We start from the raw sequence: 6166 nt of genomic DNA, 5'->3' as shown, positions 1-6166 counted from the left end.
AGACATGAACAGACATTTCTGCAAAGAAGACATCCAGATGGTCAACAACACATGAAAGGATGCTCAATATCATTTATCATCAGGGAAATGCAAATCAAAACCACAATGAGATATCACCTCACACCTGTCAGAATGGATAAAATAAAAAACACAAGAAACAAGTGTTGACAAGGATGTGGAGAAAAAAGAACCCTTGTGCACTGTTGGTGGGAATGCAAACAGGGACAGCCACTGTAGACAGTATGGAGGTTCCTCAAAAAATTTATAATAGAATTACCATATAATCCAGTAATCACACTACTGGGTATTTACCCAAAGAAGAGGAAAACACTAATCTGAAAGGATACAGGCACCACAATGTTTATTGCAGCATTTTTTACAATAGCCAAATTACAGAAGTAGATTAAGTGTCCATCAATAGAAGAATGGATAAAGAAGATGTACACTATATATCTGATATATATCTCAGATCTTCTTTACACACACACACACACACATACACACACAGGAATATTATTCAGCCATTAAAAAGAATTAAATCTTGTCATTTGCAACACCAGGGATAGATATAGAGAGTATAATGCTAAGCAAATTAAATCAGAAAAAGACAAATACCATATGATTTCATTCATATGTGAAATTCAAGAAACAAACAAAGGAATAAAAAACAGACAAGCCAAAAACAAAATGACTCTTAACCACAGAGAACAAAGAGATGTTTACCATGGGGGGAGCAGGAGGGCAGGAATGGCTGAAATAGGTGAAGGGGATTAAGAGTACATTTATCTTGATAAGCACAGAGTAATGCATAGAATTGCTGAATCACTATACTGTACACTTGAAACTAATTTAACGCTGTATGTTTATTGGAATTAAAATAAAACAGGGGCACTTGGGTGGCTCAGTTGGTTGCATGCCCCACTCCTGGTTTGGGCTCAGTTTATGATCTGAGTCATGAGATTGAGCCCTGCCTTGGGATCCATGCTCAGGGGGACGTCTGCTTGAGATTCTCTCCCTCTGCCCTTCCCCCTGCTAATGCGCTCTCTCTCTAAAAATAAATAAATCTTGGGATGCCTGGGTGGCTCAGTTGGTTAAGCATCTGCCTTCGGCTCAGGTCATGATCTCAGGGTCCTGGGATTGAGTCCCGCTGGGAGTCTACTTGTCCCTCTGCCTCTCCTCCACCTCATGCTCTCACTCTCCCTCATTCTCTCTCAAATAAATAAAATCTTTGGGCGCCTGGGTGGCTCAGTTGGTTAAGCGACTGCCTTCGGCTCAAATCATGATCCTGGAGTCCCTGGATCGAGTCCCGCATCGGGCTCCCGTCTCGGCGGGGAGTCTGCTTCTCCCTCTGACCCTCCCCCCATCTCATGTGCTCTCTCTCTCAAATAAATGAATAAAATCTTTAAAAAAATTTTTTTTAATTAAAAATAAAAATAAATAAATCTTAAAAAAATAAAATAAAGCAAAATAAACTTTAAAACAAAGTAGGATAAATACAGATGCTCTTGAGAGGGGCAGTCTCAGTCTTCCCTATGGCCTATAGGCTTTCCTTCTGAGGCCTCAGACAGCCACCTGGTCTCAATTATGATCCCAGTACAATGATTTCCAAAATCATGTCTAGCTCTGACCTCCCTCATGAGTTCAGGCTGCTGGGTAGCTCTGGGTAGCTGTTTTGCAGGGCCAAAGCCTTAACACACCAAACACTGACCTCTCCACTTCCTGTCATACCTTCCTTTGGCTGTCGATGGCACCATCATTCTCCTGGTCTTATCCTGACACCTACCAAGTCTGGATTTTACCCCCTCAGTGTCCTCAATCCTGCTCCTCCTTGCCAATATTATTAGCAGCTCACACCTTGCAGTTGTACAGGGTGTGCACTGCACAAGTCTGGGCGGCGGTGGGGGGTGAGCACCATTCATATGGACTACCACGTGGGCCTCGATCATTGGCATAGAGTCCTCCCACCATGGGCAGGGGCATGCTGGAAGAGGACCACAGCAGGCCCCTCTAAAGCTGGTAGTGCAGGGCAGAGACCTCTCATAACTTGGTCTAAAAATGAGACCTTTCAGAAGATTGAGTGACTCACCCAAGACCATCCAGCTAGGGAGTGGCAAAACCCAGACTCAAACCCAGGTGTGTCTGACACAGAAGCTCGTGCCCTGTCCAACTCTGCCCCTGCTTCTTCTTCACCTTAGGAGCCGTATACTCAAGGGATACCATTGTTCTACTGGCAGGAACCCACCCCCAAGCAGAGCTTAAGGCATGGCCTGCAGCCCGGGCGCCTGGGGGCACAAGGGGCACAGGCTGCAACAAGGGGGCTCTGCAGACAGATGTGCGCTTGCACTTTTTCAACAAGTGTCAGTAGTTGAAAGCCTGCTGTCCTGTCTCTATTTGACCTCTCTGCGCACCTCACCAAAACCAGTCTTACCCAGATAATAGTCATAAAAACCAAATCAGAGGATACAGTTTCCTGTAACATCCTCACTGCTCCGCAGTTGGTACAGCTCTCAGGATACGTGCACCATCCCAGCTTTGTCGCGGGGCCCTGCAGGACCCGGCTGGGCTCGCACCTGTAGACCACCGCAGGCCAGACGGGGTCTTCTGGTCGGCGGATTACCGCCTCAGCGCCCACCACTCCCAGTGGCTTCTCAAATACCAAGGGGCTTTCAGGCTAATGGTAGTGCAATACCGCCGAGAACTCACTCCTTTTAAAAATCTATTAAAATATTACATAAACTATAAAACTACTCCAAATAAGTTATCAATAAGAACAAAAAGATCAACAAGATTTTACTCAAAGAAGTCTGAATAAATAGGAAGACAAGTTATCTGAAACAAAACAAAACAAAAAAACCTTTCGCCGCACTAAGAACAACATTAGGAATTCAAAGCAGCAACGAGTCCTTTGCAAGCAAGACACAAGGTTAGATAGTGACTGCAATCTATTTTCAAAAACATTAAAAAGAATATCTCACCTACTCAACAAAGTCAAGATTACTTGATAACAGACCGAACAGTGTCTATGCTGAAAGCATAACTGATGTGCAGAGAACAGAATAACCAAAGCAGATTAGCAAACAGCTATTTAACGGGAAGGAATATACAGGATGACGCACGAGGCCACAAAAGACCATGAGAATAGGGCGCCTGGGTGGCTCAGTTGGTTAAGCGTCTGCCTTCGGCTCAGGTCATGATCCCAGGGTCCTGGGATCAAGCCCCGCATCGGGCTCCCTGCTCCGCGGGAAGCCTGCTTCTCCCTCTCCCACTCCTCCTGCTTGTGTTCCCTCTCTCGCTGTTTCTCTCTCTGTCAAATAAATAAAAAATCTTTAAAAAAAAATTATTAAAAAAAAAAAAAGACCATGAGAATAGAGTGCTGAAGGGCCTCCTGAGAACCCGGAGAGTCCCCGGAAAGGACACAGGATACATGGTTCCGAATCCGTAATCCAAGGTCGATGGGAACAGAAATATGCTGGATGAGGTCAGATGAGAACGGGCACCACAGGCTGTGGCTCATGCCAGAGAAGTGAGAGTCCTGGAAATTCACTTCCTCCTGATCACCTGAAGACACATTTCTGCAAAGACCTATGGACTCTTCAGCATGTTCGCATTCAGAACCTGGAGCAAAAGCTGCTGCCCCTTGTCCCAGACCCGCTCACCCCATAGCCGGCATGGAGCACGTCGCTCTCGGCAGCTGCTGTGCTGGGTGCTGGGCACATGGGGCCAGGCGCACACAACCAAGCAGCTGCATGGATATTTTAATATTAACATGGACCGTATATATATATATATATTTTTTAAAGATTTTATTTATTTATTTGAGAGAGAATGAGATAGAGAGAGCATGAGAGGGGGGAGGGTCAGAGGGAGAAGCAGACTCCCTGCTGAGCAGGGATCCCAATGTGGGACTCGATCCTGGGACTCCAGGATCATGACCTGAGCCGAAGGCAGTCGCTTAACCAACTGAGCCACCCAGGCGCCCGGACTGTATATTTTAACAGCTAATGTACCCTCACTGCTCTTCCCTTTCGGGAGGTTCCTAGCTGTTCTTGCATGTTTATTTGTCTATGTGAACTTTGGAATGAACCTGCCTAATGCCAGGAAAGAAATACTTGTTGACACTTTTATTTGACTCACTCACATTAAATTCACAAGTTACCTAGAACTGACGTTTTTATGTGGTTGAGTCCTTCTATATAAGAACAAGGTTACATTTGCCATTTGTCCAAGTCCACTTCCTGGTCACTTAGAAATTAACACACACGGAGTGCAGGGCGGGCGTGTAGGTGAGGAGTGATGGGGGGGCGGGGGGCTGGAGGAGATCCAGGAGGCAGCCCCTGCATGACGCGCGACAAGGGGATGAGATGGGGGGTGGCCAGGGAGGGACCCACAAGGAGCCGTGCCCCTGGGAAGCACCCTTTCCCCCCGCCACCCCCCACCCCGCGCACCTGGCCTGGGGCACGGAGGGATCAGTTTGACTTAGAAAACCACACACAGTGAGAAATTGCTATTCTTGAAAAATATATCCCATGCATCAGGGAAGGGACAAAGATCGACTCAGCTATGCAGAGCAACTCAGGACCATTTGAAGAAATACCAACCTCAAAAGAAGTCGAAGGAGGGAGAAGAACACAAGCACACATCATGGAAAGCTTTCCCTTCCACCCTGTGAGCTGAATGAGTGATCACGCGGGGCAGCCCTAACCGACCCGCCACAACTTGACATCACAGACAACTGTGGAGGGCGCGGGCTGTGGCCAAGACCTGTGCGGGGTGGGAATGGCACTCTCGTGAATCACGGAAGACACATGCTCACCAGAAGCAACTTAAATCAAGTCAAAGACAATTTGAGCAAGATTGCAAAAAGACTGGCAGAGCTCAGCAGTGTTTTGAGAAAATGATGCTGACAGGAATGTTTTAAAACGTGGATGGTGAAAAGGCACACCACCAAGCTCGAAGGCATTGCCAATGGCGGAGGACAGCAATGCAGAACACGCCCAATTCTCCAAGAAATGCTACCATGTGCTGCGTGAATATTAACATCCTCATAGTTCGAACATCTTGCAGAAAACATGAAGGGTGGAGGCAAGGAGGAGAGTGAGAATGGGAGAATCAATGAAGACGTGCAGAGATTGATCAGCGGGCGATAGCAATCAATGAAAAGTTCTCGGAGAGAACAGGAAAAGCAGCTGAATCAGTGATCTGGAAAATGTCACAGCTGGGAATAGAAACTGTCAGGTCGGAGTCTGAGCCTTGCAGAGACACCTGAGGATGACACTCAGCCAAAGAAGTTACTGTGTCTGAGAACAGTTTTTCCAATTCCAGAGAAGGCAAACCAGAGGTCAAATCTGTTAGCAAATCCAAAAAGAAGTTATGGCTGTTTATAAGAATAAATTAGTCTCCCGAACAGAAAAAGGAACTCACGGCTTCAGTGAATTCATGATCTTCAAACTCCAAACTCACTGTTTCAAAAGCCTCAAATGGAGGGGCTACAATGCTAGAGGATTTCAGTAATCTTCTGCCTCAACAAAGAAGGAAGAGGCTATAAAAGAAAGTCAATGAATTAAATAAAGAAATCCAGATGGAGATGGATCAAAGAGATGGCATAACAAAGACGAAGAATGACTCTCTAAAGAATCCTCAAATAGGAGACCCAGCCAGTTTGGGTCAGAGATTAACAGAAGTTGCCCCAAAATATAGAAAAACTGTGACAAAGTCTGGCTGGCTGAGGTTTAAGGCAGGCTCCCAGCACCAAGCGAATGGGCCTGACAACAGAGGAAAATGTACAAAACCCCCAAACCCCAAATAATGGTGCACAAGCCTGGGGGGGCACAGAGGAGCCGAGTTGGGAGAGTGAGGTGCAGGTTCCGGGCATGGATTTTTTTTTTTTTTTAAGATTTTATTTATTTATTTGACAGAGAGAGGGAACACAAGCAGGGGGAGTGGGAGAGGGAGAAGCGGGCTTCCCGCCAAGCAGGGAGCCCGATGCGGGGCTCGATCCCAGGACCCTGACCTGAGCAGAAGGCAGACGCTTAACTGACTGAGCCACCCAGGCGCCCCTGGTTGTGAACTTTTTATTTTTATTTTTTAAAGATTTTATTTGTTTATTTGACAGAGAGAGACACAGCGAGAGAGGGAACACAAGCAGGGTGAGTGGGAGAGGGAGAAG

The sequence above is a fragment of the Mirounga leonina genome, unplaced genomic scaffold, assembly GCF_011800145.1.
Source record: "Mirounga leonina isolate KUSES-001 unplaced genomic scaffold, KU_Mleo_1.0 Mir_125, whole genome shotgun sequence".
Lineage (NCBI taxonomy): Eukaryota > Metazoa > Chordata > Mammalia > Carnivora > Phocidae > Mirounga > Mirounga leonina.
This window is presented reverse-complemented; position numbering follows the sequence as displayed.